A 26,299-nucleotide genomic window follows, 5' to 3' on the forward strand; every position below is an offset into this window, starting at 1 on the left:
AACAAACCATAAGGGCTGTTGATTGGAGTACACTAAAACAAACCTGATCTCTCTAGGAAATTCAGAAGCCAAGTTATAAGCCCACAAATGTGTAACTGGACTACTTCTTTAAATTGACACCAGATCCGGTGACCTTTGGGACATGGTTTGACCCCCTTAGGAAAGTGCTATTATCATGGAACGTTCAGATCGCTTACAACTCAATAGATTCTACTTTCCTGTAACGTTTCAGCCTGATTGGACCTTGTTTTCACACAAATGGACCCAGAATGATGTGAAATTGTGCTTCGTGCAACATAATTCTGGGTGCCATTTAAAAACCATAAGTGCTAATGACTCCATTCCTTTTTGTGGTTGTAGGGGCTGTTGATTGGAGTACACTAAAACAAACCTGATCTCTCTAGGATATTCAGAAGCCAAGTTATAAGCCCACAAATGTGTAACTGGACTACTTCTTTAAAGTGACACCAGGCCCTGTGACCTTTGGGACATGGTTTGACCCCCTATAGGAATGTGCTATCATCATGAAACGTTCAGATCACTTACAACTCAATAGATTCTACATTCTTGTAACGTTTCAGCCTGATTGGACCTTGTTTTCACACAAATGGACCCAGAATGATGTGAAATTGTGCTTCGTGCAACATAATTCTGGGTGCCATTTACAAACCATAAGTGCTAATGACTCCATTCCTTTTTGTGGTTGTAGGGGCTGTTGATTGGAGTACACTAAAACAAACCTGATCTCTCTAGGACATTCAGAAGCCAAGTTATAAGCCCACAAATGTGTAACTGGACTACTTCTTTAAAGTGACACCAGGCCCGGTGACCTTTGGGACATGGTTTGACCCCCTATAGGAATGTGCGATCATCATGAAAAGTTCAGATCACTTACAACTCAATAGATTCTACCTTCTTGTAACGTTTCAGCCTGATTGGACCTTGTTTTCACACAAATGGACCCAGAATGATGTGAAATTGTGCTTCGTGCAACATAATTCTGGGTGCCATTTAAAAACCATAAGTGGTAATGACTCTATTCCTTTTTTTTTTGGTTGTAGGGGCTGTTGATTGGAGTACACTAAAACAAACCTGATCTCTCTAGGACATTCAGAAGCCAAGTTATAAGCCCACAAATGTGTAACTGGACTACTTCTTTAAATTGACACTAGATCCGGTGACCTTTGGGACATGGTTTGACCCCCTTAGGAAAGTGCTATCATCAAGAAACGTTCAGATCACTTACAACTCAATAGATTCTACCTTCCTGTAACATTTCTGCCTGATTGGATCTTGTTTTCACACAAATGAACCCAGAATGATGTGAAATTGTGCTTCGTGCAACATAATTCTGGGTGCCATTTAATAACCATAAGTGTTAATGACTCCATTCCTTTTTGTGGTAATGGGGGCTGTTAATTGGAGTACTCTAAAACAAACCTGACCTCTCTAGGATATTCAGAAGCCAAGTTGTAAGCCCACAAATGTGTAACTGGACTACTTCTTTAAAGTGACACCAGGCCCTGTGACCTTTGGGACATGGTTTTACCCCCTATAGGAATGCGCGATCATAATGAAACGTTCAGATCACTTACAACTCAATAGATTCTACCTTCTTGTAACGTTTCAGCCTGATTGGACCTTGTTTTCACACAAATGGACCCAGAATGATGTGAAATTGTGCTTCGTGCAACATAATTCTGGGTGCCATTTACAAACCATAAGTGCTAATGACTCCATTCCTTTTTGTGGTTGTAGGGGCTGTTGATTGGAGTACACTAAAACAAACCTGACCTCTCTAGGACATTCAGAAGCCAAGTTATAAGCCCACAAATGTGTAACTGGACTACTTCTTTAAAGTGACACCAGGCCCGGTGAACTTTGGGACATGGTTTTACCCCCTATAGGAATGTGCGATCATCATGAAATGTTCAGATCACTTACAACTCAGTAGATTCTACCTTCTTGCAACGTTTCAGCCTGATTGGACCTTGTTTTCACACAAATGGACCCAGAATGATGTGAAATTGTGCTTCGTGCAACATAATTCTGGGTGCCATTTACAAACCATAAGTGCTAATGACTCCATTCCTTTTTGTGGTTGTAGGGGCTGTTGATTGGAGTACACTAAAACAAACCTGACCTCTCTAGGATATTCAGAAGCCAAGGTATAAGCCCACAAAGGTGTAACTGGACTACTTCTTTAAAGTGACAACAGGCCCGGTGACCTTTGGGACATGGTTTGACCCCCTATAGGAATGTGCGATCATCATGAAACGTTCAGATCACTTACAACTCAATAGTTTCTACCTTCTTGTGACGTTTCAGCCTGATTGGACCTTGTTTTCACACAAATGGACCCAGAATGATGTGAAATTGTGCTTTGTGCAACATAATTCTGGGTGCCATTTACAAACCATAAGGGCTGTTGATTGGAGTACACTAAAACAAACCTGATCTCTCTAGGAAATTCAGAAGCCAAGTTATAAGCCCACAAAGGTGTAACTGGACTACTTCTTTAAAGTGACACCAGGCCCGGTGACCTTTGGAACATGGTTTGACCCCCTATAAGAATGTGCGATCATCATGAAACGTTCAGATCACTTACAACTCAATAGATTCTACCTTCTTGTAACGTTTCAGCCTGATTGGACCTTGTTTTCACACAAATGGACCCAGAATGATGTGAAATTGTGCTTCGTGCAACATAATTCTGGGTGCCATTTACAAACCATAAGGGCTGTTGATTGGAGTACACTAAAACAAACCTGATCTCTCTAGGAAATTCAGAAGCCAAGTTATAAGCCCACAAAGGTGTAACTGGACTACTTCTTTAAAGTGACACCAGGCCCGGTGACCTTTGGAACATGGTTTGACCCCCTATAAGAATGTGCGATCATCATGAAACGTTCAGATCACTTACAACTCAATAGTTTCTACCTTCTTGTAAAGATTCAGCCTGATTGGACCTTGTTTTCACACAAATGGACCCAGAATGATGTGAAATTGTGCTTCGTGCAACATAATTCTGGGTGCCATTTACAAACCATAAGGGCTGTTGATTGGAGTACACTAAAACAAACCTGATCTCTCTAGGAAATTCAGAAGCCAAGTTATAAGCCCACAAATGTGTAACTGGACTACTTCTTTAAATTGACACCAGATCCGGTGACCTTTGGGACATGGTTTGACCCCTTTAGGAAAGTGCTATCATCATGAAACGTTCAGATCACTTACAACTCAATAGATTCTACCTTCTTGTAACGTTTCAGCCTGATTGGACCTTGTTTTCACACAAATGAACCCAGAATGATGTGAAATTGTGCTTCGTGCAACATAATTCTGGGTGCCATTTCAAAACCATAAGTGCTAATGACTCCATTCCTTTTTGTGGTTGTAGGGGCTGTTGATTGGAGTACACTAAAACAAACCTAACCTCTCTAGGACATTCAGAAGCCAAGTTATAAGCCCACAAATGTGTAACTGGACTGCTTCTTTAAATTGACACCAGATCCGGTGACCTTTGGGACATGGTTTGACCCCCTTAGGAAAGTGCTATTATCATGAAACGTTCAGATCACTTACAACTCAATAGATTCTACCTTCCTGTAACATTTCTGCCTCATTGGACCTTGTTTTCACACAAATGAACCCAAAATGATATGAAATTGTGCTTCGTGCAACATAATTCTGGGTGCCATTTAAAAACCATAAGTGCTAATGACTCCATTCCTTTTTGTGGTAATGGGGGCTGTTAATTGGAGTACTCTAAAACAAACCTGACCTCTCTAGGATATTCAGAAGCCAAGTTATAATCCCTCAAAGGTGTAACTGGACTACTTTAAAGTGACACCAGGCCCGGTGACCTTTGGGACATGGTTTGACCCCCTATAGGAATGTGCGATCATCATGAAACGTTCAGATCACTTACAGCTCAATAGTTTCTACCTTCTTGTAACGTTTCAGCCTGATCGGACCTTGTTTTCACACAAATGGACCCAGAATGATGTGAAATTGTGCTTCGTGCAACATAATTCTGGGTGCCATTTACAAACCATAAGGGCTGTTGATTGGAGTACACTAAAACAAACCTGATCTCTCTAGGATATTCAGAAGCCAAGTTATAAGCCCACAAATGTGTAACTGGACTACTTCTTTAAATTGACACCAGATCCGGTGACCTTTGGGACATGGTTTGACCCCCTATAGGAATGTGCGATCATCATGAAACGTTCAGATCACTTACAGCTCAATAGTTTCTACCTTCTTGTAACGTTTCAGCCTGATTGGACCTTGTTTTCACACAAATGGACCCAGAATGATGTGAAATTGTGCTTCGTGCAACATAATTCTGGGTGCCATTTACAAACCATAAGGGCTGTTGATTGGAGTACACTAAAACAAACCTGATCTCTCTAGGAAATTCAGAAGCCAAGTTATAAGCCCACAAATGTGTAACTGGACTACTTCTTTAAATTGACACCATATCCGGTGACCTTTGGGACATGGTTTGACCCCCTTAGGAAAGTGCTATCATCATGAAACGTTCAGATCACTTACAACTCAATAGATTCTACCTTCTTGTAACGTTTCAGCCTGATTGGACCTTGTTTTCACACAAATGGACCCAGAATGATGTGAAATTGTGCTTCGTGCAACATAATTCTGGGTGCCATTTACAAACCATAAGTGCTAATGACCCCATTCCTTTTTGTTGTTGTAGGGGCTGTTGATTGGAGTACACTAAAACAAACCTGATCTCTCTAGGACATTCAGAAGCCAAGTTATAAGCCCACAAATGTGTAACTGGACTACTTCTTTAAAGTGACACCAGGCCCGGTGACCTTTGGGACATGGTTTGACCCCCTATAGGAATGTGCAATCATCATGAAACGTTCAGATCACTTACAACTCAATAGATTCTACCTTCTTTTAACGTTTCAGCCTGATTGGACCTTGTTTTCACACAAATGAACCCAGAATGATGTGAAATTGTGCTTCGTGCAACATAATTCTGGGTGCCATTTAAAAACCATAAGTGGTAATGACTCTATTCCTTTTTTTGGTTGTAGGGGCTGTTGATTGGAGTACACTAAAACAAACCTGATCTCTCTAGGACATTCAGAAGCCAAGTTATAAGCCCACAAATGTGTAACTGGACTACTTCTTTAAATTGACACTAGATCCGGTGACCTTTGGGACATGGTTTGACCCCCTTAGGAAAGTGCTATCATCATGAAACGTTCAGATCCCTTACAACTCAATAGCTTCTACCTTCCTGTAACATTTCTGCCTGATTGGATCTTGTTTTCACACAAATGAACCCAGAATGATGTGAAATTGTGCTACGTGCAACATAATTCTGGGTGCCATTTAAAAACCATAAGTGTTAATGACTCCATTCCTTTTTGTGGTAATGGGGGCTGTTAATTGGAGTACTCTAAAACAAAACTGACCTCTCTAGGATATTCAGAAGCCAAGTTGTAAGCCCACAAATGTGTAACTGGACTACTTCTTTAAAGTGACACCAGGCCCTGTGACCTTTGGGACATGGTTTGACCCCCTATAGGAATGTGAGATCATCATGAAACGTTCAGATCACTTACAGCTCAATAGTTTCTACCTTCTTGTAACGTTTCAGCCTGATTGGACCTTGTTTTCACACAAATGGACCCAGAATGATGTGAAATTGTGCTTCGTGCAACATAATTCTGGGTGCCATTTACAAACCATAAGGGCTGTTGATTGGAGTACACTAAAACAAACCTGATCTCTCTAGGAAATTCAGAAGCCAAGTTATAAGCCCACAAATGTGTAACTGGACTACTTCTTTAAATTGACACCAGATCCGGTGACCTTTGGGACATGGTTTGACCCCCTTAGGAAAGTGCTATCATCATGAAACGTTCAGATCACTTACAACTCAATAGATTCTACCTTCTTGTAACGTTTCAGCCTGATTGGACCTTGTTTTCACACAAATGGACCCAGAATGATGTGAAATTGTGCTTCGTGCAACATAATTCTGGGTGCCATTTACAAACCATAAGTGCTAATGACCCCATTCCTTTTTGTTGTTTTAGGGGCTGTTGATTGGAGTACACTAAAACAAACCTGATCTCTCTAGGACATTCAGAAGCCAAGTTATAAGCCCACAAATGTGTAACTGGACTACTTCTTTAAAGTGACACCAGGCCCGGTGACCTTTGGGACATGGTTTGACCCCCTATAGGAATGTGCGATCATCATGAAACGTTCAGATCACTTACAACTCAATAGATTCTACCTTCTTTTAACGTTTCAGCCCGATTGGACCTTGTTTTCACACAAATGAACCCAGAATGATGTGAAATTGTGCTTCGTGCAACATAATTCTGGGTGCCATTTAAAAACCATAAGTGGTAATGACTCTATTCCTTTTTTTGGTTGTAGGGGCTGTTGATTGGAGTACACTAAAACAAACCTGATCTCTCTAGGACATTCAGAAGCCAAGTTATAAGCCCACAAATGTGTAACTGGACTACTTCTTTAAATTGACACTAGATCCGGTGACCTTTGGGACATGGTTTGACCCCCTTAGGAAAGTGCTATCATCATGAAACGTTCAGATCACTTACAACTCAATAGATTCTACCTTCCTGTAACATTTCTGCCTGATTGGATCTTGTTTTCACACAAATGAACCCAGAATGATGTGAAATTGTGCTTCGTGCAACATAATTCTGGGTGCCATTTAAAAACCATAAGTGTTAATGACTCCATTCCTTTTTGTGGTAATGGGGGCTGTTAATTGGAGTACTCTAAAACAAACCTGACCTCTCTAGGATATTCAGAAGCCAAGTTGTAAGCCCACAAATGTGTAACTGGACTACTTCTTTAAAGTGACACCAGGCCCTGTGACCTTTGGGACATGGTTTGACCCCCTATAGGAATGTGCGATCATCATGAAACGTTCAGATCACTTACAACTCAATAGATTGTACCTTCTTGTAACGTTTCAGCCTGATTGGACCTTGTTTTCACACAAATGGACCCAGAATGATGTGAAATTGTGCTTCGTGCAACATAATTCTGGGTGCCATTTACAAACCATAAGTGCTAATGACTCCATTCCTTTTTGTGGTTGTAGGGGCTGTTGATTGGAGTACACTAAAACAAACCTGACCTCTCTAGGATATTCAGAAGCCAAGGTATAAGCCCACAAAGGTGTAACTGGACTACTTATTTAAAGTGACAACAGGCCCGGTGACCTTTGGGACATGGTTTGACCCCCAATAGGAATGTGCGATCATCATGAAACGTTCAGATCACTTACAACTCAATAGTTTCTACCTTCTTGTAACGTTTCAGCCTGATTGGACCTTGTTTTCACACAAATGGACCCAGAATGATGTGAAATTGTGCTTTGTGCAACATAATTCTGGGTGCCATTTACAAACCATAAGGGCTGTTGATTGGAGTACACTAAAACAAACCTGATCTCTCTAGGAAATTCAGAAGCCAAGTTATAAGCCCACAAATGTGTAACTGGACTACTTCTTTAAATTGACACCAGATCCGGTGACCTTTGGGACATGGTTTGACCCCCTTAGGAAAGTGCTATCATCATGAAACGTTCAGATCACTTACAACTCAATAGATTCTACCTTCCTGTAACGTTTCTGCCTGATTGGACCTTGTTTTCACACAAATGAACCCAGAATGATGTGAAATTGTGCTTTGTGCAACATAATTCTGGGTGCCATTTCAAAACCATAAGTGCTAATGACTCCATTCCTTTTTGTGGTTGTAGGGGCTGTTGATTGGAGTACACTAAAACAAACCTGATCTCTCTAGGACATTCAGAAGCCAAGTTATAAGCCCACAAATGTGTAACTGGACTGCTTCTTTAAATTGACACCAGATCCGGTGACCTTTGGGACATGGTTTGACCCCCTTAGGAAAGTGCTATCATCATGAAACGTTCAGATCACTTACAACTCAATATATTCTACCTTCCTGTAACATTTCTGCCTCATTGGACCTTGTTTTCACACAAATGAACCCAAAATGATATGAAATTGTGCTTCGTGCAACATAATTCTGGGTGCCATTTAAAAACCATAAGTGCTAATGACTCCATTCCTTTTTGGGGTAATGGGGGCTGTTAATTGGAGTACTCTAAAACAAACCTGACCTCTCTAGGATATTCAGAAGCCAAGTTATAATCCCACAAAGGTGTAACTGGACTACTTTAAAGTGACACCAGGCCCGGTGACCTTTGGGACATGGTTTGACCCCCTATAGGAATGTGCGATCATCATGAAACGTTCAGATCACTTACAACTCAATAGTTTCTACCTTCTTGTAACGTTTCAGCCTGATTGGACCTTGTTTTCACACAAATGGACCCAGAATGATGTGAAATTGTGCTTCGTGCAACATAATTCTGGGTGCCATTTACAAACCATAAGGGCTGTTGATTGGAGTACACTAAAACAAACCTGATCTCTCTAGGATATTCAGAAGCCAAGTTATAAGCCCACAAATGTGTAACTGGACTACTTCTTTAAATTGACACCAGATCCGGTGACCTTTGGGACATGGTTTGACCCCCTATAGGAATGTGCGATCATCATGAAACGTTCAGATCACTTACAGCTCAATAGTTTCTACCTTCTTGTAACGTTTCAGCCTGATTGGACCTTGTTTTCACACAAATGGACCCAGAATGATGTGAAATTGTGCTTCGTGCAACATAATTCTGGGTGCCATTTACAAACCATAAGGGCTGTTGATTGGAGTACACTAAAACAAACCTGATCTCTCTAGGAAATTCAGAAGCCAAGTTATAAGCCCACAAATGTGTAACTGGACTACTTCTTTAAATTGACACCATATCCGGTGACCTTTGGGACATGGTTTGACCCCCTTAGGAAAGTGCTATCATCATGAAACGTTCAGATCACTTACAACTCAATAGATTCTACCTTCTTGTAACGTTTCAGCCTGATTGGACCTTGTTTTCACACAAATGGACCCAGAATGATGTGAAATTGTGCTTCGTGCAACATAATTCTGGGTGCCATTTACAAACCATAAGTGCTAATGACCCCATTCCTTTTTGTTGTTGTAGGGGCTGTTGATTGGAGTACACTAAAACAAACCTGATCTCTCTAGGACATTCAGAAGCCAAGTTATAAGCCCACAAATGTGTAACTGGACTACTTCTTTAAAGTGACACCAGGCCCGGTGACCTTTGGGACATGGTTTGACCCCCTATAGGAATGTGCAATCATCATGAAACGTTCAGATCACTTACAACTCAATAGATTCTACCTTCTTTTAACGTTTCAGCCTGATTGGACCTTGTTTTCACACAAATGAACCCAGAATGATGTGAAATTGTGCTTCGTGCAACATAATTCTGGGTGCCATTTAAAAACCATAAGTGGTAATGACTCTATTCCTTTTTTTGGTTGTAGGGGCTGTTGATTGGAGTACACTAAAACAAACCTGATCTCTCTAGGACATTCAGAAGCCAAGTTATAAGCCCACAAATGTGTAACTGGACTACTTCTTTAAATTGACACTAGATCCGGTGACCTTTGGGACATGGTTTGACCCCCTTAGGAAAGTGCTATCATCATGAAACGTTCAGATCCCTTACAACTCAATAGCTTCTACCTTCCTGTAACATTTCTGCCTGATTGGATCTTGTTTTCACACAAATGAACCCAGAATGATGTGAAATTGTGCTACGTGCAACATAATTCTGGGTGCCATTTAAAAACCATAAGTGTTAATGACTCCATTCCTTTTTGTGGTAATGGGGGCTGTTAATTGGAGTACTCTAAAACAAAACTGACCTCTCTAGGATATTCAGAAGCCAAGTTGTAAGCCCACAAATGTGTAACTGGACTACTTCTTTAAAGTGACACCAGGCCCTGTGACCTTTGGGACATGGTTTGACCCCCTATAGGAATGTGAGATCATCATGAAACGTTCAGATCACTTACAGCTCAATAGTTTCTACCTTCTTGTAACGTTTCAGCCTGATTGGACCTTGTTTTCACACAAATGGACCCAGAATGATGTGAAATTGTGCTTCGTGCAACATAATTCTGGGTGCCATTTACAAACCATAAGGGCTGTTGATTGGAGTACACTAAAACAAACCTGATCTCTCTAGGAAATTCAGAAGCCAAGTTATAAGCCCACAAATGTGTAACTGGACTACTTCTTTAAATTGACACCAGATCCGGTGACCTTTGGGACATGGTTTGACCCCCTTAGGAAAGTGCTATCATCATGAAACGTTCAGATCACTTACAACTCAATAGATTCTACCTTCTTGTAACGTTTCAGCCTGATTGGACCTTGTTTTCACACAAATGGACCCAGAATGATGTGAAATTGTGCTTCGTGCAACATAATTCTGGGTGCCATTTACAAACCATAAGTGCTAATGACCCCATTCCTTTTTGTTGTTTTAGGGGCTGTTGATTGGAGTACACTAAAACAAACCTGATCTCTCTAGGACATTCAGAAGCCAAGTTATAAGCCCACAAATGTGTAACTGGACTACTTCTTTAAAGTGACACCAGGCCCGGTGACCTTTGGGACATGGTTTGACCCCCTATAGGAATGTGCGATCATCATGAAACGTTCAGATCACTTACAACTCAATAGATTCTACCTTCTTTTAACGTTTCAGCCCGATTGGACCTTGTTTTCACACAAATGAACCCAGAATGATGTGAAATTGTGCTTCGTGCAACATAATTCTGGGTGCCATTTAAAAACCATAAGTGGTAATGACTCTATTCCTTTTTTTGGTTGTAGGGGCTGTTGATTGGAGTACACTAAAACAAACCTGATCTCTCTAGGACATTCAGAAGCCAAGTTATAAGCCCACAAATGTGTAACTGGACTACTTCTTTAAATTGACACTAGATCCGGTGACCTTTGGGACATGGTTTGACCCCCTTAGGAAAGTGCTATCATCATGAAACGTTCAGATCACTTACAACTCAATAGATTCTACCTTCCTGTAACATTTCTGCCTGATTGGATCTTGTTTTCACACAAATGAACCCAGAATGATGTGAAATTGTGCTTCGTGCAACATAATTCTGGGTGCCATTTAAAAACCATAAGTGTTAATGACTCCATTCCTTTTTGTGGTAATGGGGGCTGTTAATTGGAGTACTCTAAAACAAACCTGACCTCTCTAGGATATTCAGAAGCCAAGTTGTAAGCCCACAAATGTGTAACTGGACTACTTCTTTAAAGTGACACCAGGCCCTGTGACCTTTGGGACATGGTTTGACCCCCTATAGGAATGTGCGATCATCATGAAACGTTCAGATCACTTACAACTCAATAGATTGTACCTTCTTGTAACGTTTCAGCCTGATTGGACCTTGTTTTCACACAAATGGACCCAGAATGATGTGAAATTGTGCTTCGTGCAACATAATTCTGGGTGCCATTTACAAACCATAAGTGCTAATGACTCCATTCCTTTTTGTGGTTGTAGGGGCTGTTGATTGGAGTACACTAAAACAAACCTGACCTCTCTAGGATATTCAGAAGCCAAGGTATAAGCCCACAAAGGTGTAACTGGACTACTTATTTAAAGTGACAACAGGCCCGGTGACCTTTGGGACATGGTTTGACCCCCAATAGGAATGTGCGATCATCATGAAACGTTCAGATCACTTACAACTCAATAGTTTCTACCTTCTTGTAACGTTTCAGCCTGATTGGACCTTGTTTTCACACAAATGGACCCAGAATGATGTGAAATTGTGCTTTGTGCAACATAATTCTGGGTGCCATTTACAAACCATAAGGGCTGTTGATTGGAGTACACTAAAACAAACCTGATCTCTCTAGGAAATTCAGAAGCCAAGTTATAAGCCCACAAATGTGTAACTGGACTACTTCTTTAAATTGACACCAGATCCGGTGACCTTTGGGACATGGTTTGACCCCCTTAGGAAAGTGCTATCATCATGAAACGTTCAGATCACTTACAACTCAATAGATTCTACCTTCCTGTAACGTTTCTGCCTGATTGGACCTTGTTTTCACACAAATGAACCCAGAATGATGTGAAATTGTGCTTTGTGCAACATAATTCTGGGTGCCATTTCAAAACCATAAGTGCTAATGACTCCATTCCTTTTTGTGGTTGTAGGGGCTGTTGATTGGAGTACACTAAAACAAACCTGATCTCTCTAGGACATTCAGAAGCCAAGTTATAAGCCCACAAATGTGTAACTGGACTGCTTCTTTAAATTGACACCAGATCCGGTGACCTTTGGGACATGGTTTGACCCCCTTAGGAAAGTGCTATCATCATGAAACGTTCAGATCACTTACAACTCAATATATTCTACCTTCCTGTAACATTTCTGCCTCATTGGACCTTGTTTTCACACAAATGAACCCAAAATGATATGAAATTGTGCTTCGTGCAACATAATTCTGGGTGCCATTTAAAAACCATAAGTGCTAATGACTCCATTCCTTTTTGGGGTAATGGGGGCTGTTAATTGGAGTACTCTAAAACAAACCTGACCTCTCTAGGATATTCAGAAGCCAAGTTATAATCCCACAAAGGTGTAACTGGACTACTTTAAAGTGACACCAGGCCCGGTGACCTTTGGGACATGGTTTGACCCCCTATAGGAATGTGCGATCATCATGAAACGTTCAGATCACTTACAACTCAATAGTTTCTACCTTCTTGTAACGTTTCAGCCTGATTGGACCTTGTTTTCACACAAATGGACCCAGAATGATGTGAAATTGTGCTTCGTGCAACATAATTCTGGGTGCCATTTACAAACCATAAGTGCTAATGACTCCATTCCTTTTTGTGGTAATGGGGGCTGTTAATTGGAGTACTCTAAAACAAACCTGACCTCTCTAGGATATTCAGAAGCCAAGTTATAATCCCACAAAGGTGTAACTGGACTACTTTAAAGTGACACCAGGCCCGGTGACCTTTGGGACATGGTTTGACCCCCTATAGGAATGTGCGATCATCATGAAACGTTTAGATCACTTGCAACTCAATAGTTTCTACCTTCTTGTAACGTTTCAGCCTGATTGGACCTTGTTTTCACACAAATGGACCCAGAATGATGTGAAATTGTGCTTCGTGCAACATAATTCTGGGTGCCATTTACAAACCATAAGGGCTGTTGATTGGAGTACACTAAAACAAACCTGATCCCTCTAGGAAATTCAGAAGCCAAGTTATAAGCCCACAAATGTGTAACTGGACTACTTCTTTAAATTGACACCAGATCCGGTGACCTTTGGGACATGGTTTGACCCCCTTAGGAAAGTGCTATCATCATGAAACGTTCAGATCACTTACAACTCAATAGATTCTACCTTCCTGTAACGTTTCTGCCTGATTGGACCTTGTTTTCACACAAATGAACCCAGAATGATGTGAAATTGTGCTTCGTGCAACATAATTCTGGGTGCCATTTCAAAACCATAAGTGCTAATGACTCCATTCCTTTTTGTGGTTGTAGGGGCTGTTGATTGGAGTACACTAAAACAAACCTGATCTCTCTAGGACATTCAGAATTCAGGGGGGTGCCGAGTGGCACTGAGTTTTCCGTGGCGGACTTCAGGCTGTTCGGGGGAACGCCTCCTCCGAGCGGGCGGGTCATTGCAGAAATCGACACTGACCTTCCACCAATTCAGCTGACAACATTGACCTCCGACCCGGAGTTAGGTGCTGCACCTTCTACGGGGCGGAGTTCTAGTCAGTCTGTAGATACTCTGGTTAAACCGGGTTTTTCTGATTCAGTGTGGGAACCTCCATCATTCTTGGGAATAAAGTATTCTTGGCTTCAGTTTTCAGGACAGACCATGTTCCTAAAGCTAGCATCATGTCTGTATCTGATTCTAAACATAGCTAGGTTGGCTTTGACACCCGTGACACAACCATCCTTGGATCACTCCTTTTCAGAACCTCCAAGTCCAACACCTCCAGGTCTTTGGACATCTGAACACCTACTCTTTCAGCACGATTCAGGTGACAATGTGCATCTTCTTGGTAATAGAGCTTTTAAGAGCTTAAGAACTGTTCTTTGTTATGCTTCTCCTGTCTCACAGACACGGCATAAGTTTGAGAAACAAAAGGGGGGTGGGGAGCCTCCTCCTGCTTTGCGAGCATCATTTTCGCATTTCCAGTTCACTACTATTTCTGATCACAACAAAGTCGCCTCCGTAAAGCTGCAACACAACTTTGAGCAGGTAAAATCAGGTTCTGATTTAACAGCTAAACCATCAGCTTCACTCGAGTTCCGGACGGAACCCTCAGGTAAATTCAGACAAGTTTCCCTGTGGGTTCGTAACACAAGATACAAACAGTTTGATAACCAAATCGCTTATGAGCCTGCTCCCACAGATACGTCCAAACTCGTGTCTCTGTGGGTCCGCAATACCAGATTCAAAACTCTATTCTGACCGGATTCTTTTCCGCTGACGGGTGGACCGTTACAAATTCTCTCGTTTGTGGGATGAATTTTTAACAAATGTGATATCCTTTGAGGTTTTTTTTCAGGTTACCTGCCTCCAGCCAGGGTCCTGTTACTAACTCACATCTTTAGGGATTACTAACCTACTGATTTACATTTTTAGAACTGATTTACATCTCTATCTTTTTCTTAGTGCTTTGTGTAGCATGATTATATTTGATTATAAATTTAATTTTATTTTGTTACTATTTCCCTTAAAGGGCCACAAGCCAATTTGCCCTTCATTTTCATGATTATTTCTTTTATATATATGCCTTTAATTAGTGCAGCCTGCTGAGTCTCACATATCAGTTAGGATTTACTTTCTTTTATTTGTGTTTTCCCTGCATCACGTTTTTACATGACACGTAGAACAGGGTGCAGTACATTTCTTCTTTAGATAATTCACAAAAGGCACCCACATTTTCCCAGAGGCACCCATAGATAGGTTTTGATTGATTTCTTTGTTTTGCATCAAATGCTATCTATCGTGTGGGCTGTCTCACTTTGTCTCCTTCTCCGAGCTCGTATGGACTACATCCCATCAGAGGGGTCGTCTTCACCATCCTTCAACTGGTTTCCTGTCGCATGGGGCTTCGGTCGTGGTTCGAGATGGGTCGAGGTCTGCGCTGGACTTCGCCTGGACTACGCCTGGGGAATACATCACCTGCCCAGCTCCGTGTGGCACACGAGCTGCTTATCCTTTGCATACCTTTGCATTATTGCTGATGAAAATTAACTGCTATTGAAATAGCTCTGCTTTCAAGATTCCTAAGTGGATTACTTTACAATGATTGCAACAGTTTTGGCCTTAATCATCTGATCAGGATAGACTCCCTTCTACACGAGACCTGTGGTGACGCTTCATCGTTCCTGCCTTCATCTGGGATGTCTACCTTCACGAGTACATCACGTTATTGTGGTTGTGACGTCAGGTGGCCTCTGCTTGACCTCCATGTCGTCACAAAAGGGGGGAATGTAACGTGACGAAATATGAGTTTTCTGTCACAATGGTGGTGTTGGACTCAGCTGGGTCATAGCTGGGTCGCTGAGAACTTTCACCCACAGATTAAGACCTGAACGCCAGCGAGTCTGGGAGGAAACCATAACATCTGCCACCTGCAGTCTACCAGAAGATGTGTTTACATGAGTTGTACCCAGACCAAGTCAAAACATAAAGTTTAAACTTCTTTTTCTTGATTTTAATGTTAAAATAACCATTATCATTTTGCTCATTATAAATGTGTTTAATCAAATGAATGACTAGTATGCTTTGGGGTAATTATAATGGATTAATGAATCCACACTTAAGTAGATAAGGTTGAATGTGTGGTACTGACCTTCACACTCAAGCACACAAACATTCACACACACCCACACACATCTTGCCCACAGTAAACTCCAGACACATTTGATGACGCACATGTTTTGCTTTGAGAAGAGTAAGGTTTTTGGTAAGTTTGCAGTCTTTTGATTCAGTTCGTGTTGGACAACGAGAGAGAACAGACCTGAAAACCAAAGGGGGGGCAGAGCCTGTTGGCTCGTTCTTCCCCCCTTTCACGCTGTTTCTGTCAAGCCAGGCAGAATAGCTGAATCGCGACTTCTAACGAAGACTCATTACCGAGTCTTTTGATTTCTGAGTGAATTAACTTAAGAAAGCGCATCGATAAAACGCTCTACCATCCACGTGTACCGAGGGCAACTCTGGACCGGTTCCGTTCGACACCTATGTCTCCTGTCAGCCGCCGGTGTCATCTGGATGAACCACAACATCCTCCACGGCCCGGATCCGAAAGAGGGTCCACAAGAGTTCGGTGAGACAGAGCACGGTTTTAGCGTTTGATGCAGTTCTCTGATAAAACCTAAGTTTATCCAAACCATCACTTCACTCAGACACCTGTTTCTTCTTGAAGCAAAATCAGACTCACACACGCATTCATGTCACAACATTCTCAATCTTCATAAATTCACCAGAAGGTCTATTTGAGCAAGAACAGCATATAAACTGTTAAAAGATTGTCCCACAAAGTTGCCAATGTGATTGTTATTTCCTGTTTGTCAATTTTCAAAATCATTAGTTTAATTTGAAGAATTAAAACTTTTAATCCTTCAAACTTGTTTCCTCATTGAACTGAAACACAGACACTCAGATATTATCGGCAGTTTATGGATGAAAACAACCTTTGAGTCTTCTGAACAATATAAAATTTGGTTATTGATTTATTAAAATTAATATTCCGAATTAATACGTAGCATGGTTTCTCTTTAATAAAAGAGCATAAATCCATAACGCTACAGAAGCCAAGTTATAAGCCCACAAATGTGTAACTGGACTGCTTCTTTAAATTGACACCAGATCCGGTGACCTTTGGGACATGGTTTGACCCCCTTAGGAAAGTGCTATCATCATGAAACGTTCAGATCACTTACAACTCAATAGCTTCTACCTTCCTGTAACATTTCTGCCTCATTGGACCTTGTTTTCACACAAATGAACCCAAAATGATATGAAATTGTGCTTTGTGCAACATAATTCTGGGTGCCATTTAAAAACCATAAGTGCTAATGACTCCATTCCTTTTTGTGGTAATGGGGGCTGTTAATTGGAGTACTCTAAAACAAACCTGACCTCTCTAGGATATTCAGAAGCCAAGTTATAATCCCACAAAGGTGTAACTGGACTACTTTAAAGTGACACCAGGCCCGGTGACCTTTGGGACATGGTTTGACCCCCTATAGGAATGTGCGATCATCATGAAACGTTCAGATCACTTACAACTCAATAGTTTCTACCTTCTTGTAACGTTTCAGCCTGATTGTACCTTGTTTTCACACAAATGGACCCAGAATGATGTGAAATTGTGCTTCGTGCAACATAATTCTGGGTGCCATTTACAAACCATGAGGGCTGTTGATAGGAGTACACTAAAACAAACCTGATCTCTCTAGGAAATTCAGAAGCCAAGTTATAAGCCCACAAATGTGTAACTGGACTACTTCTTTAAATTGACACCAGATCCGGTGACCTTTGGGACATGGTTTGACCCCCTTAGGAAAGTGCTATTATCATGAAACGTTCATATCGCTTACAACTCAATAGATTCTACCTTCCTGTAACGTTTCAGCCTGATTGGACCTTGTTTTCACACAAATGGACCCAGAATGATGTGAAATTGTGCTTCGTGCAACATAATTCTGGGTGCCATTTACAAACCATAAGTGCTAATGACTCCATTCCTTTTTGTGGTTGTAGGGGCTGTTGATTGGAGTACACTAAAACAAACCTGACCTCTCTAGGATATTCAGAAGCCAAGTTATAAGCCCACAAAGGTGTAAGTGGACTACTTCTTTAAAGTGACACCAGGCCCTGTGACCTTCGGGACATGGTTTGACCCCCTATAGGAATGTGCGATCATCATGAAACGTTCAGATCACTTACAACTCAATAGTTTCTACCTTCTTGTAACGTTTCAGCCTGATTGTACCTTGTTTTCACACAAATGGACCCAGAATGATGTGAAATTGTGCTTCGTGCAACATAATTCTGGGTGCCATTTACAAACCATAAGGGCTGTTGATTGGAGTACACTAAAACAAACCTGATCTCTCTAGGACATTCAGAAGCCAAGTTATAAGCCCACAAAGGTGTAACTGGACTACTTCTTTAAAGTGACACCAGGCCCGGTGACCTTTGGGACATGGTTTGACCCCCTATAGGAATGTGCGATCATCATGAAACGTTCAGATCACTTACAACTCAATAGTTTCTACCTTCTTGTAACGTTTCAGCCTGATTGTACCTTGTTTTCACACAAATGGACCCAGAATGATGTGAAATTGTGCTTCGTGCAACATAATTCTGGGTGCCATTTAAAAACCATAAGGCCTGTTGATTGGAGTACACTAAAACAAACCTGATCTCTCTAGGAAATTCAGAAGCCAAGTTATAAGCCCACAAATGTGTAACTGGACTACTTCTTTAAATTGACACCAGATCCGGTGACCTTTGGGACAGGGTTTGACCCCCTTAGGAAAGTGCTATTATCATGAAACGTTCAGATCGCTTACAACTCAATAGATTCTACTTTCCTGTAACGTTTCAGCCTGATTGGACCTTGTTTTCACACAAATGGACCCAGAATGATGTGAAATTGTGCTTCGTGCAACATAATTCTGGGTGCCATTTACAAACCATAAGTGCTAAAGACTCCATTCCTTTTTGTGGTTGTAGGGGCTGTTGATTGGAGTACACTAAAACAAACCTGACCTCTCTAGGATGTTCAGAAGCCAAGTTATAAGCCCACAAAGGAGTAACTGGACTACTTCTTTAAAGTGACACCAGGCCCGGTGACCTTTGGGACATGGTTTGACCCCCTATAGGAATGTGCGATCATCATGAAACGTTCAGATCACTTACAACTCAATAGTTTCTACCTTCTTGTAACGTTTCAGCCTGATTGGACCTTGTTTTCACACAAATGGACCCAGAATGATGTGAAATTGTGCTTCGTGCAACATAATTCTGGGTGCCATTTACAAACCATAAGGGCTGTTGATTGGAGTACACTAAAACAAACCTGATCTCTCTAGGAAATTCAGAAGCCAAGTTATAAACCCTCAAAGGTGTAACTTGACTACTTCTTTAAAGTGACACCAGGCCCGGTGACCTTTGGGACATGGTTTTACCCCCTATAGGAATGTGCGATCATCATGAAACGTTCAGATCACTTACAACTCAGTAGATTCTACCTTCTTGTAACGTTTCAGCCTGATTGGACCTTGTTTTCACACAAATGGACCCAGAATGATGTGAAATTGTGCTTCGTGCAACATAATTCTGGGTGCCATTTACAAACCATAAGTGCTAATGACTCCATTCCTTTTTGTGGTTGTAGTGGCTGTTGATTTGAGTACACAAAAACAAACCTGACCTCTCTAGGATATTCAGAAGCCAAGGTATAAGCCCACAAAGGTGTAACTGGACTACTTCTTTAAAGTGACAACAGGCCCGGTGACCTTTGGGACATGGTTTGACTACCTATAGGAATGTGCGATCTTCATGAAACGTTCAGATCACTTACAACTCAATAGTTTCTACCTTCTTGTAACGTTTCAGCCTGATTGGACCTTGTTTTCACACAAATGGACCCAGAATGATGTGAAATTGTGCTTTGTGCAACATAATTCTGGGTGCCATTTACAAACCATAAGGGCTGTTGATTGGAGTACACTAAAACAAACCTGATCTCTCTAGGAAATTCAGAAGCCAAGTTATTGTCATGGCTTGTGGAAGGCGTTTAACCCAAGACATGCAGAATCAGCACAGGAGTCAGGAGGTAAGAAATTAAAGTCTTTATTTTTACAAACGGGAACTTAGGTAGCACTGAAATCCAGTGAATGATGCCAAGGGCGATTGTTCAGAGTTCTTAGCTCAGCGAGCTGCGGGGCAAGCGGGCCAAGGAGACGAGTGTAGTAATCCAGCAGGATGGGAGGTGAGGAAGCAGAGAGGAAAACTGCAGGAGCGGTGGAGGAGGATGAGACGTGAATGAGAATCCGTGGTTCTTAGCTGAATCTGGTGAAGGTTGGGGTGATAATCCTAGGAGGAGGGCAAACCAACGAAGCTTCAGGAGCAATTTCAAAGTCGTAATCAAATAAACAGTCCAAGGTCAAAAATCCAAGTAATCCAAACATGCGAGGTCAAACAAGTACGAGTGGCAGGCGTTACCAATACTGGAGCAATCATCCGGCTTCGAGTAGTGTCCCCATCCTCCTCTTAAACCCGAGCTCCAAATGATTTAACGCGGCACAGCTGGTACCTCTCTGCTCCTCACCTGTGGAACACAGAACCCCAAAGATTGTTAATTAAGCAGGAGGACTCACCTAGACCCGAGAACGATGACATTACCCCCCCCCCCTCAACGGGCGCCCCCTGGCGCCCCAGCAGTGGTCCTTGAGGCCTCGAAGTCAGAGATGAGGGAGGGGTCCTCGATGAACGCCCGGGGGACCCATGAACGCTCCTCCGGGCCATACCCCTCCCAGTCCACCAGGTATTGTACTCCCCGACCCCGAGGACGAGAGTCAAGTATCCGCCGAACCTGGTAGACCAGACCACCCTTGTAGTACCGAGCAGGCGGAGGCGGGTCCGGGGACGGACAGAGAGGGCTGGTGGCCACTGGTTTGATCAAGGACACGTGGAAAACAGGATGAATCCGGAGAGATCGCGGAAGATCCAGAAGAACGGTCACAGGGCTGGGAACCGCCACAACCTTAAAAGGACCTAGGAACCTGGGAGCAAATTTCCTGGATGCGGCCTTAAGAGGTACATCCCTGGAGGACAGCCTGACCATCTGTCCAGGAGCGTAGGCTGGTGCCGGGCGGCGATGACGATCCGCCAACTGCCGGTTCCGTTCAGCCGTGCGTAGAAGTGCGGCTCTGGTAGCCGTCCAAGCTCGACGTGCCCGGCGGAGAAACTGAGGAGTAGTGACGGTGGAGTCTGACTGGAGGGGAAACAGAGAGGGTTGGTAGCCAAGAGAAGCCTCGAAGGGAGACTGACCTGTGGCTGTTGACACATGGCTGTTGTGGGCATACTCCATCCAGGCCAGGTGGTCGCTCCAAGAGGTGGGGTTGGTAGCACATACACAACGCAGCATAGCTCCCAGCTCCTGATTCATGCGCTCGCACTGTCCGTTGGTCTGCGGGTGAAATCCGGAGGTTAATGCTACACGGGCACCCAAGGCGTTGGCAAATTCCTTCCAGACTCTGGAAACGAACTGGGGGCCCCGGTCAGACAGGATCTCCTCAGGAATCCCATGTAGACGAAACACGTGTTTGATCAGGAGCTGGGCAGTGGTGGCTGAAGATGGAAGAGATTTCAGAGGTACCAGGTGGCAAGCCTTGGAGAACCTGTCTACGATAGTCAATATGGTATTGAAACCACGAGAGGCAGGCAAACCACACACAAAATCCAAGGAGATGTGCGACCACGGACGAGACGGAACAGGAAGAGGACAGAGTAGACCAGCAGGTGAGCGGTTGGTACCTTTATGTTGGGCACACACATGGCACGCCAAGACGTATTCCTTTACGTCCTTGTAAATAGACGGCCACCAGAAGGAGCGCTTAATGAGGGCCAAAGTCCGACCGACACCAGGGTGAATGGAGAACTTTCCAGTATGAGCCCAGTGGATAACCTTGCCTCGCATGACCTGAGGAACAAAAAGTCTGTTTGAAGGACCATTACCAGGACCGGGATCAACCCTGAGGGCTTCCAGAACTCTGTCTCTGATCTCCCATGTGAGCCCCGCCACCACGCAGGACGGAGGCAGGATAGTGCTCGGAACAGGGTCATCCTCAGACGAGTACTGACGGGAAAGGGCATCTGGTTTGATGTTCTTAGACCCTGGCCGGTAGGAAATGACAAAGTTAAATCGAGCAAAGAAAAGTGACCAACGGTATTGGCGTGGGTTAAGCTGTTTAGCTTCCTTGAGGTAGGTCAAGTTCTTGTGGTCGGTCCAGATCACGAAAGGGTGTTCTGCTCCCTCCAGCCAGTGCCTCCATTCTTCGAGGGCCAACTTCACTGCCAACAACTCTCGATCCCCCACGTCGTACCGACTCTCTGTCGGCGTCAACCGTCTAGAAAAGAAGGCACAGGGATGGAGTCTATGATCGACGGGAGATACCTGGGACAAAACGGCTCCAACCCCAGTGTCAGAAGCGTCCACTTCAACAGTGAACTGCTGGCTTGGATCCGGCCTGGTGAGAACAGGAGCCTCCGTGAACTTCTTCTTGAGGGTCCTAAAAGCCACTTCTGCTTCTGGGGACCAGGAGAAGGTTTTAGCGGTAGAGGTAAGACAGGTTAAAGGAGCGGCTGTCTGGCTATAGTTCCTGATAAACCGCCGATAAAAATTGGCAAACCCCAGAAAACGTTGTAACTGCTTCCTGGTAGTGGGCTTAGGCCAGTCTGCCACTGCCTGTACCTTCTCGGGGTCTGCCTTTAACCGCCCGCTCTCCAGAACAAAACCTAAAAACTTTACCACAGAGACATGGAACTCGCATTTTTCTGCTTTCACGTAGAGTCTGTTCTCTAGAAGACGTTGAAGCACAGCCCTGACATGCTTCTGGTGTTGGGCGATCGAACTGGAAAAAATCAGAATATCATCCAGATAAACAGTCACAAAGTCATTGATATAATCACCCAACACAGCGTTGACCAGTCTCTGAAAAACAGCCGGGGCGTTGGTGAGTCCAAAAGGCATAACCAAGTATTCGAAATGCCCCAGCGGTGTCTTGAAGGCTGTCTTCCATTCATCCCCCTGGCGGATCCGAACCAAGTGGTAGGCGTTTCGGAGGTCCAGACGAGTAAAAACGGTAGCATCCTGGACGGGCTCGAATGTGGAGGACAACAGTGGAAGAGGGTACTTATCTTTCATGGTGATCTGGTTAAGACTTCGATAATCGATACAGGGACGAAGTGATCCGTCCTTCTTAGCGACGAAGAAGAAACCAGCACCCAGGGGAGATGTTGAAGGCCTGATGGTCCCGTTGGCCAGGGCCTCAGATATGTAGCTCTCCATGCTGTCCCTTTCCGGTTTGGAGAGGCTGTAGAGGCGGCTGGAAGGCAGCGGGGCACCAGGGAGCAAATCAATACCACAATCGAAAGGGCGGTGCGGAGGCAGAGTCGCTGCTCGGTCCCTGCTAAAAACCTGTTGCAGGTCGTGGTAGATTTCTGGTACTTGGGAGAGGTCAGGAGGCTCAACCGGCGTCATGTTGGAGCCCTTCGATACCGGAGAGGCCGAGTTGAGGCACATTTGGTGACACGTCGGACTCCACGCCTCGATTCTGTTCTCCTGCCAATCAAGGTGTGGGTTGTGTTGCACCAGCCATGAGTGTCCAAGCACCAACCGGTTCTGAGGGGATGGAAACACAAAGAGTGAAATTGTCTCAATGTGATTACCTGAAGCCCGGAGCTGGAGCGGCGCAGTCCTGTGTGAGATGGTGGATAACGATCTCCCGTCTAATGAAGAAACAGTCATAGGTTCCTGAAGAGGAACTGTAGGGATATCCCAGTCTCTGATTAATTGAGGGTCGATAAGGGACTGCTCACAGCCGGAGTCCACCAGAGCAGTGACCTGGTGGTGTTGTCCCTTCCACATCACGGAGCAGGCGAGGGTGAATCGGGAGGTTGAATGTCCAAAACTGCTACCCACCAGTACTCCCGGACCTACTGGTGGGCTCTTCCTTTTAACAAAGCCGGGCAGGTCTGGACGAAATGCCCAGGCAGTCCACAGTACAAACAGAGACCCTTACTCAGCCGGTGGTGTCGTTCCTCCTGGGTAAGGTGGGCCCTTCCCAGTTGCATGGGCTCCTCCGCCGGTTCTGCCTGGAACGGTGGTCTTGAGCTGGGTTGACGGCGGGTTGAAGAGGAAGACGGAGTCAATGGAGGAGTTCCGTGGAACTCTCTATGTCTTTTGTCGATCGAGATAGAGAGTGTAATGAGACCCTCCAGGGTGGGGGGCTCAGGACAAAGAGCTAGCTGGTTCTTGACCTTGTCATTGAGGGCCTCAATAAAAGCTGCTTTTAAGGCCTCGTTGTTCCAAGTGGTCATTGCAGCCAAAGTCCTAAATTCCAGTGCCATGTCAGCTACCGTTCTCTGACCCTGGGAGAGGCGTAACAACTTCTTGCGTATGTCCGTGACTGTTTCAGAGCTGCAAAAGGTCAATTTAAACTCTTCCAAAAACTCCTCATAGGAACCAGATAAAAACTCAGGGTTGCGACTCTTTGCCTCTGCCCATCTAAGAGCCTTGCCTCTTAACAGTCCCACAATAAAAGAGTTCTTTGCAGAATCGGAAGAAAAAGCGCTTGGACAACGCTCGAACGCCAGGCGACATTGTAATAAAAATCCATATCTGTCCTCGAATTCACCGGAAAACGTTGGGCAAGATGGCGGCGAAGCTAGACGGAAGTGGGTGAGTTCCGGATGTCCGGGTACTTCCGGTCCGGGCTGAATCAGAGCCGGTGGCGCTAGTTCCGGGACCGCTAACGGAGCCTGGGCAGGAGCTGGAGGGGCTGCTGGAGCCGGTAAGCGATCGTGGAGTTGTTGAACCAGAGCCTCCAACTGCTGGTACCGTTGATTAGCGACTGCCAGCTGATCGAGCAGGACAGGAAGTGTTTGTTCCTGCTGTGCCATCCGGTTTGCCAGGTCTGCGAGGGCTGATTCTGCTGGGTTATCTTGCTGGCCGGATGATTCTGTCATGGCTTGTGGAAGGCGTTTAACCCAAGACATGCAGAATCAGCACAGGAGTCAGGAGGTAAGAAATTAAAGTCTTTATTTTTACAAACGGGAACTTAGGTAGCACTGAAATCCAGTGAATGATGCCAAGGGCGATTGTTCAGAGTTCTTAGCTCAGCGAGCTGCGGGGCAAGCGGGCCAAGGAGACGAGTGTAGTAATCCAGCAGGATGGGAGGTGAGGAAGCAGAGAGGAAAACTGCAGGAGCGGTGGAGGAGGATGAGACGTGAATGAGAATCCGTGGTTCTTAGCTGAATCTGGTGAAGGTTGGGGTGATAATCCTAGGAGGAGGGCAAACCAACGAAGCTTCAGGAGCAATTTCAAAGCCGTAATCAAATAAACAGTCCAAGGTCAAAAATCCAAGTAATCCAAACATGCGAGGTCAAACAAGTACGAGTGGCAGGCGTTACCAATACTGGAGCAATCATCCGGCTTCGAGTAGTGTCCCCATCCTCCTCTTAAACCCGAGCTCCAAATGATTTAACGCGGCACAGCTGGTACCTCTCTGCTCCTCACCTGTGGAACACAGAACCCCAAAGATTGTTAATTAAGCAGGAGGACTCACCTAGACCCGAGAACGATGACAGTTATAAGCCCACAAAGGTGTAACTGGACTACTTCTTTAAAGTGACACCAGGCCCGGTGACCTTTGGAACATGGTTTGACCCCCTATAGGAATGTGCGATCATCATGAAACGTTCAGATCACTTACAACTCAATAGTTTCTACCTTCTTGTAACGTTTCAGCCTGATTGGACCTTGTTTTCACACAAATGAACCCAGAATGATGTGAAATTGTGCTTCGTGCAACATAATTCTGGGTGCCATTTACAAACCATAAGGGCTGTTGATTGGAGTACACTAAAACAAACCTGATCTCTCTAGGAAATTCAGAAGCCAAGTTATAAGCCCACAAAGGTGTAACTGGACTACTTCTTTAAAGTGACACCAGGCCCGGTGACCTTTGGGACATGGTTTGACCCCCTATAGGAATGTGCGATCATCATGAAACGTTCAGATCACTTACAACTCAATAGTTTCTACCTTCTTGTTACGTTTCAGCCTGATTGGACCTTGTTTTCACACAAATGGACCCAGAATGATGTGAAATTGTGCTTCGTGCAACATAATTCTGGGTGCCATTTAAAAACCATAAGGCCTGTTGATTGGAGTACACTAAAACAAACCTGATCTCTCTAGGAAATTCAGAAGCCAAGTTATAAGCCCACAAATGTGTAACTGGACTACTTCTTTAAATTGACACCAGATCCGGTGACCTTTGGGACAGGGTTTGACCCCCTTAGGAAAGTGCTATTATCATGAAACGTTCAGATCGCTTACAACTCAATAGATTCTACTTTCCTGTAACGTTTCAGCCTGATTGGACCTTGTTTTCACACAAATGGACCCAGAATGATGTGAAATTGTGCTTCGTGCAACATAATTCTGGGTGCCATTTACAAACCATAAGTGCTAATGACT

The 26,299-nt window shown here is 43.9% G+C and overlaps 2 long non-coding RNA genes across 2 annotated transcripts; both read right to left on the reverse strand.

Moving 5' to 3' along the window:
* Positions 1–19,872: 19,872 nt before the first annotated feature.
* On the reverse strand, positions 19,873–20,440 carry LOC139068977 (uncharacterized). The gene is made up of 2 exons (XR_011520206.1): positions 20,257–20,440; positions 19,873–20,127 (listed from the first exon to the last, which is right to left on the reverse strand). It is a non-coding gene; the product is annotated as an uncharacterized lncRNA (long non-coding RNA).
* Positions 20,441–24,843: 4,403 nt separating this feature from the next.
* On the reverse strand, positions 24,844–25,595 carry LOC139068978 (uncharacterized). The gene is made up of 2 exons (XR_011520207.1): positions 25,228–25,595; positions 24,844–25,098 (listed from the first exon to the last, which is right to left on the reverse strand). It is a non-coding gene; the product is annotated as an uncharacterized lncRNA (long non-coding RNA).
* Between the last annotated feature and the right edge of the window lie 704 nt (positions 25,596–26,299).

Source organism: Nothobranchius furzeri, chromosome 3 (genome assembly GCF_043380555.1).
Source record: "Nothobranchius furzeri strain GRZ-AD chromosome 3, NfurGRZ-RIMD1, whole genome shotgun sequence".
Classification (NCBI taxonomy): Eukaryota; Metazoa; Chordata; class Actinopteri; order Cyprinodontiformes; family Nothobranchiidae; genus Nothobranchius; species Nothobranchius furzeri.